At 39.1% G+C, this 8,179-nt stretch overlaps 2 pseudogenes; both read right to left on the bottom strand.

Moving 5' to 3' along the window:
• Positions 1-4,080: 4,080 nt before the first annotated feature.
• Positions 4,081-5,278, bottom strand: LOC101700855 (stress-70 protein, mitochondrial pseudogene; annotated as a pseudogene).
• An 81-nt stretch (positions 5,279-5,359) lies between these two features.
• LOC147829016 (stress-70 protein, mitochondrial pseudogene) lies at positions 5,360-6,289 on the bottom strand (annotated as a pseudogene).
• Positions 6,290-8,179: the final 1,890 nt, after the last annotated feature.

Genomic DNA, 8,179 nt, shown 5'->3' with positions numbered 1-8,179 from the left:
TTGACATGTAGGCTGCAAGCTGAGGTGGGAAGACCCACTCCAGATGTGAGTGGCACCGATCAATAGGCTTATAACTTGGATGTAACAGAAAGGGAATGAAAAGGAAGTCATCCTTTTTCTTCTTTGGAGGAGCTCTGGGTCTTTGCCCCTCCCTTTAGATGTTTGTGTCCATTTCCTTCAGGCTTCCAATGCAGACTCTTCAGCTTTTCAGTGCAGCCCCTCCAGCTTTCTGAAATGGACTCCCACCAAACTCTGAAGAGACCTCCAGGCCTTCGACCTTGCACTGGCTTCTCTGGCTCTGCAGTGTGCAGGGAGTCATTTTATATTCTTCCACAGCCGATTCCACAGGTGATCATTGTAAGCCTACCTAGTAAATCCTTTGAATAATTACATATAAGATTGTAAACCTTTATAGTCTCTTTATGTATATTTATTTTAATATATAAATTATGAAAGTCATTTCTGATCGGCCATATATAGTGTGATTGAGTACTTTTTAGTGGAACCCAAGTAAATATTATGGACTTACAAAATAAGAAAACATGGACTCTTGGATAAAATTGTGATGATAAATATTGATTTAGTGTATACTTATAAAGAAAGACTGTTCCAGCCGGTTCAGCATTTCTATTTTAATATTTAGATTTTTAATCCATTTGAATTTTAGTTGAGTGCATGGTGAGAGATATAGGTCTAGTTCTAATCTTTGACAAGTTGAAACCCAATTTTACAAGCACCCTTTATTAAAGAGGCTATCTTTCCTCCATTGAGGGTGTTTGGCTCATTTATCAAAGATGAGATGGCTGAATCTGTCTGGAGTTGTTTCTGCATCTTCTAATCTGTTCCACTGGTCCTCCAGTCTGTTAGTTTGCCGGTACCATGCTGTTTTATCACAGTAGCTTTGTAGTATAGTTTCAAGTTGGGGGTTGTAATACGCCCTGCCATATCTCTGTTACCTAGAATTGCTTTTGCTATTCTGGGTCTCTTCTTGTTCCAAATGAAGTTTGGGGTTGTTTTCTCAAGGTCCATAAAGTATGCTGCCGGGATTTCAATTGGGATTGCATTGAATCTATATAGCAGTTTTGGAAGAATGACCATTTTCACTATGTTGATCCTTCCTACCCAGGAGCAGAGGATGTCTTTCCATTTTCTGATATCACCTTCAATCTCTCTTTTCAGAGTGCTATAGTTTTCAGGGAAAAGTTCTTTGTTTTCTTTCATTAGGTTGATTCCCAGGTATTTCAGTTTTTTGGATGCTATTGTGAAAGGAATTGTTTGCCCTATTTCTGTCTCAGTGAGTCTGTTGTTTATGTAGAGGAAAGCTATTGATTTTTTTTTGTGTTGACCTTGTAACCAGCTCCTTGACTGAATTTGGTTATTAAGTCTAGAAGACTTTTGGTGGAGTTCTTGGGATCTTCCATATAGAGTATCATGTCATCTGCAAATAATGACAATTGGACTTCTTCATTTCCTATCTTTATTCCTTTCATGTCTTTCTCCTGTCTAATTGCCACGGCTAATGTTTCCAAAACTATATTGAACAAGAGTGGTGATAGTGCACATCCTTGTCTTGTTCCTGATTTTAGTGTGAAGGATTTGGCTGTTGGTTTTTCGTAGATGGCTTTTATCAGACTGAGGTAGAAACCATCTATTCCAATTTTTTGTAGGGGTTTTTTTGTGATGAATTTGAGTTGGATTTTGTCAAATGCTTTTTCTGCATCTATTGAGATGATCATATGGTTTCTGTCCTTGGCTCTATTGATATAGTGTATTACATTGATTGATTTGCATATGTTGAACCATCCCTGCATCCTTGGGATGAATTTCACTTGGTCAGGGTGTTTGATCTTGATAATCTTCTGCATTCTATTCGCCATTTTCTAATTAAGGATTTTTGCATCTATGTTCATTAGTGAGATTGGCCTATCTCTTTTTCAGTGGTCTTTCTCTACTTTGGGGATCAAGGTGATGCTTGCTTCCAAGAATGAATTCGTGAATATTGCTTCCCTTTCAATTTCATTGAAGAGTTTAAACAGTAGTGGCAGTAGTACCTCTCTAAATGTCATGTAGAATTCAGCAGTGAAGCCATGAGGACCTGGGCTTTTCTTAGTTGGTTAGTTTTTAATTACATTTTCAATTTCATTGATTGATATTGGATTGCTTAGAATTTTTAGATCTTCTTCATTCAACTTTGGTAATTCATACATTTCTAAGAATCTGTCCATTTATTCTGTGTTTTCCATCTTATTGGCATATAGGTTCTCAAAGTAGGTATTGACGATCCTCTGGATGTCTGCTGGGTCCATTGTAATTTCATCCTTTTCATTTCTAATTGCATGGTTTTGGGCCTTTTCTTTCCTTTTTCTGATAAGTTTTGCTAAGGGTTTGCCAATTTTGTTTATTCTTTTGAATAAATAACTCTTGGCTTTATTGATTTTTTGTATCGTTCTCTTAGTCTCCATTGCATTGATTTCTGCTCTGATCTTTCCAATTTCCTCCCTTGTATGAGCTTTGGGTTTCTCCTGCTCTTCTTTTTCTACAAGCTTGAGCTTCAGCATCAGGTTGTTTAATTGGGCTCAATCTGTTTTCCTACTATGAGTATTCACTGCTATGAATTTCCCTTGTAAGACATCTTTCATTGTGTCCCATAGATTCTGATATGTTCTATTGTCATTTAATTGAAGGAACTGTCTGATTTCTTCTTTAATTTCCTCTTTGACCCATTGGTTCTTCAGAAGTGTGTTGTTCAATTTTCATGTGTTTATGAAATTCTTGTGGTTTTTTTGCTATTGATCTCCCATTTCATCGCACTATGGTCTGATAATATACAGGGGATAACTTCAATTTCTTTGTACTTACTTAAACATGTTCTATGAGTGAGTATGTGGTCTATTTTGGATAATGACCCACGTGCCCCTGAAAATGTGTATTCTAATTTTGTGGGGTGGAATACTCTATAAATATCTGTTCAGTTTATTTATTGAAGTTTGATTGAGTTCTAGTATTTTGTTGCTTGTTTTTGTCTAGTTGATCTATCTCTTTGTGACAGTGGGGATTTGAGGTCCCCACTACTATTGTATTAGTGCTTATTTGATTTTTCATGTCCATTAGTATTTGTTTTATATAGTTCGGTGCACTAGTGTTTAGTGCATATATGGTTATGATTATCATCTCTTCCTACTTGGATTGTTCCCTTTACAAGGATGTAGTATCCTTCTTTGTCTCTCTTAATCAATGTTGATTTGAAATCCACTTGCTCTGCAAAGAAGATAGCTACTCCTGCTTTTTTCAGGTTCCTGTCACATCGAGTGTTGTTTTCCACCCTTTAACTTTCAGTCTATGAGTTTGTTTTTGTATTAAGTGTGTTTCTTGTATGCAGCATATTGTTGAATCTTGCTTCTTCACCCATTCTGCCAGTCTATTTCTCTTGACTGGTGAATTGAGACTATTAATATTGATGGTTATAACGTATATGTATTGACTTATCATTGTCATGACTTTTTCTTTTTGTTGGATTCTTCTCCTTTGCTTTAATTTCTTTTTCTTTTTTTTTCTTTTTTTTTTCTTTGCTTTTCTTCATGTTTATTTAAAAAAATACTCAGAATGGATTAAAAAGAATCAAGGTGCCAGTCACAGGCCAGCAGGCAGCTAAAAAAGTATACCTTAAGAACACCAGTGACTTTATCAGTGTCTTGTTTTAAAAGCTATACTTAATAAATACCTTAGTTTTCTATTGACTTAGCTGCCTCTACCCCTTGTACATGGCACAGCTAGCTGGGTTATGGACTCCATGTCCACACAAGATCATTACTTGTAGCAGTATTTTGGAGCAACAAGAAGGATCTTCATGCCCATATGGTCTCCTTCCAGGTCCATGGTCCACCTCTTCCACTGAATGTGAGATGGTTTCACCCCTTAAAAATATGGCTACTTCTACACAAACCAATGCTAAGTCTTTATAATGATCAGCAATTAATCATTCTATTCCCCCTTTGCATGCAACTGAAAAATAACAGGGTAGGGACAGAACAACATGAACTCTGTACTGTTAGAATTATTATCCATTAAAAGAGCATTAGCTAACAGTCACTAAATTTACATATTAAGGAAATTATATATAGAATACTGCAAAAACACAGTAAAAAGACTGGAGTTTGCCCATTTCTGCTCAGGAAGTCCTTCTACTCCCAAGCTTCATAGTATATTGTCCTTTTGACTCCAAAATATACTGCTACTATTACTGTTTCTCCTCCTTCTGATCTTCCTTTGGTTCTCCAGTGCCAGAACTTCCAGAGCCTTCTCTTTCAGATGCCATCTTTTTGTATGCCATTTCGAAGAGCTTCAGTGATGCCTGCTGGAGGGAAGATGCTGCCTGCCTGATGTTTTCTCCTGTTTCACTGTCTTTTCGAGCCAAGAGCTCCCTCATTTTGGTAGTCTCTTCCTTTAGCTTGTTGCACTCATCAGCAGGCAGTTGGTCCTTGAACTCTTCCATCTTTGTTTCTGTGTCATGAATTATTCCTTCAGCCATATTAACTGCTTCAACTCGTTCCTTCTTTCGCCGGTCTTCCTCAGCATACTTCTCTGCATTTTTAACCATATTTTCTATATCATCTTTGCTTAAACCACCAGAAGACTGGATTACAATCTGCTGCTCACGTCCCGTACCCTTATCTTTGGCAGAAACATGTACAATCCCATTTGCATCAATGTCAAATGTAACTTCAATCTGAGGGACTCCACGAGGGGCTGGGGGAATCCCAACCAAAGTAAACTGCCCAAGAAGCTTGTTGTCTCCAGCCATCTCTCTCTCACCCTGACATACTTTAATCTCCACTTGAGTCTGTCCATCAGCAGCAGTAGACAACACCTGGCTCTTCTTGGTTGGAATAGTGGTATTCCTGTTAATAAGTTTGGTAAAGACACCTCCCAGAGTCTCAATACCCAGAGATAGAGGAGTGACATCCAGAAGCAGCACATCTGTGACATCACCAGCCAACACACCTCCTTGAATCGCAGCTCCAATGGCCACAGCCTCATCAGGATTGACAGCTTTACTTGGAGCTCGGCCAAAAAGATCCTGTACAGTCTGCTGAACCTTAGGCGTACTAGTCATGCCACCAACAAGAATCACTTCTCCTATGTCACTCTTGCCGACTTCGGCATCCTGCATAGCTTTCTGGCATGGAGCAATAGTCCTCTTGATTAGATCAGTGACAATTCCCTCAAACTGAGCTCGAGTCAGCTTCATTTTCAAATGTTTGGGTCCAGAAGCATCCATTGTAAGATATGGCAAGTTAATGTCAGTCTGCACAGATGAAGAGAGTTCACACTTAGCCTTCTCAGCAGCTTCCTGCAGCCTTTAAAGTGCCATGTTGTCTTTGGTCAAATCAACTCCTGTCTCTCTCTTGAGCTCCTTCACAATGTGTTGTAACAAGGCCTGGTCAAAGTCTTCACCACCTAAGAAAGTGTCCCCATTTGTAGATTTCACTTCAAATACTCCTTTCTGAATTTCCAGGATAGAAATATCAAAAGTTCCACCACCTAAATCATATATAGCAATGATTTTGTCTTCGGATTTATCTAGACCGTATGCCAGAGCAGCAGCTGTTGGTTCATTAATCACCCGAAACACATTCAGTCCAGATATCTGGCCAGCATCCTTAGTGGCCTGTCTCTGCGAGTCATTGAAGTAAGCAGGGACTGTGATCACGGCATTTTTTGCAGTGTGCCCCAAGTAATTTTCTGCAGTCTCTTTCATTTTCATCAACACAAATGCTCCAATCTGACTTGGAGAATAGAGTTTTCCATGAGCCTCAACCCAGGCATCACCATTGGAGGCACAGACAATTTTAAAGGGTACATTTTTAATGTCTTTCTGTACTTCAGGGTCATCATAGCGCCGGCCAATGAGTCGCTTGGTGGCATAGAAAGTATTGTTCGGGTTGGTGACAGCTTGTCGCTTTGCTGGCATGACAACAAGTCGCTCCCCATCTGCTGTAAAGGCAACCACAGAAGGGGTGGTTCTGGCACCTTCAGCATTCTCCAGCACCTTTGCTTGTTTACCCTCCATTACTGCCACACAGGAGTTGGTAGTGCCCAAATCAATACCAACAACTGCACCCTTGATTGCTTCTGATGCATAATCTCTCCTTGAAACAAATCTAAATGTCTCACTACTAAGGCCATTCCAGCCATCCTGGTGGTGGGTGACTGTGCCCCAAGAGGTGGCGGCCCCTACGAGACGGGCTGCTGCAGCTTGGCTGGTGCTTATCATGGCGGCTACACGGAGGGAATATGAAGAAGATAACAGCCGTTTAGGTGGCCATAAACTGCACTACGCGCTGGAAGCAACGCTTCTGGAAACCTCGCTTTAATTTCTTGTCATGCCCCATGGATTCATTCTCCTGGGCTTCCTGGGGTTTTGATCCTTGTTGTCTTTTCCTAGGATATTGTCTAAAATTTTTTGGAGTGCTGGTTTTTTTATTCACGAGCTTCCTAAGGTGCTCTTTGTCATGAAAGTATCTTATTAATCCATCAATGTTGAAAGATAGTTTTGCAGGGTACATCAGTCTGGGTTGGAGGCTGTTTTCCTTTAGGGCTTGAAATACATCACTCCAACCTCTTTTTGCCCTGAGGGTTTGAATTGAGAAATCTGCTGTGATTCTGATGGGCTTTCCTTTGTATGTGATTTGTTTCTTTTCTCTCACTGCTTGTAGAACTTTGTTCTTCTGTTGGGTTTCTGGAATCTTAACTATTATATGCCTGTGTGTAGAGATTTTTGATCAAGGCTACCTGGAGTCCTATATGCCTCACTTATCTGTATGTCAAGTTCTTTTCCCCTCCTTGGGAAGTTTTCTGCCATCACTTCTGTGAACAGTTTTTTTTATGTTGTCTGCACTCTCTCCTGTTTCTTCATTACTCCAATCAGTCTTATGTTATTCTTCTTTACATTGTCACAAGCTGCTGGATTGATTTCTCATGTTCCCTTACAATTTTAAAACAATTTTTCTTTTCCTGGTCACTAATTGCAATCTTCTATTCTATATCTGAAATTCTGTCTTCACATTGGCTCATTCTGCTTCATAGACTTTCAGTAGAGCTTTTAATCCTCTGGAAATCTGTTGCATCTCTTTTATGCATTCCATTTGTTTCCTATGTTGGGATTCCATCATGTTCCTCAGCTCCTTTATTTTTTTATCTGTGTCCTCTCTAGACTTATTAGTCATGTGTTGCACTATGGACACTGCTGATATCTGAGAAATTATTTCAGGCTTCATTTTTTCCAAATCCTCTTTCATTGCTAGTTCATGGAGTCCAGGTGGTTGAGTATCAGATTGCTCCATCTCATTTCCCCTTGGGGTTGCTTTAGGTGATCTTGAAGTCTAGTTTTGAGACTTATTTATGTGTCTTCTCATTTCAACAGGGTGTGGGGAGGATGTGTGCTACTGGTGCCAGCGTGGCTCATCTCCTTGGTGCTTGGTACAGTAGTATGGCTGCCCAGAATGCTCACCTCCTCTGCACTTGGGGCCATGGTACCATGGCCTGGAAGGTTCACTTTCTTTGTATTGGGGCCAGCTTCACTCTTTGGTGCTCAGGGTGGTGGTACAGGGGCCCATAAGGTTTACCTCTTCTGTCTCTCATCACTTCTATACAATTTAATAATAAAAGACATAACTTGTACAATTAGGCAATAAAAAGAATAAGAGACATCCAAACCAGAAAAGAAGAAGTGAAATTTTCTGTTTTCCATGACATGATCTTTACATAGAAATCTCTGAGCACTCCACCAAAAAACTGTTTGAATGATAAACAGATTCAGTAAAGTTTCATGATACAAAGTAGGCATGCAAAAATCCATGGCGTTTCCATATACTAATTATGTACTCTTTCAAAAAGACTTTAAGAATTCCATTTATAACATCAAAATAAAATACTTAGAAGTAAATTTAAGCAAGGAGTTGAAAGATCTGTATACTGAAAACTACAAAACACTAATAAAAGAAATTCAAAATGATGCAAACAAATGGAAAGATATTCCATGTTCATGAACTTGAAGAATTAATATTGTTGAAATATCCATCCTAACCAATGTGATCTACAGGTCTGATGCAGTTCTTGTCAGAGACAATATATTGAGAACCGTTAGGTTAAGTTTTTGGACATACACATAATTATGATT

This window comes from Heterocephalus glaber, unplaced genomic scaffold (assembly GCF_053883595.1).
Source record: "Heterocephalus glaber isolate CG9 unplaced genomic scaffold, H.glaber_assembly_v1.0 deba00000809, whole genome shotgun sequence".
Lineage (NCBI taxonomy): Eukaryota > Metazoa > Chordata > Mammalia > Rodentia > Bathyergidae > Heterocephalus > Heterocephalus glaber.
Note: the sequence above shows the minus strand (reverse complement) of the source record. Positions and strands in the feature narration are given on the sequence as shown.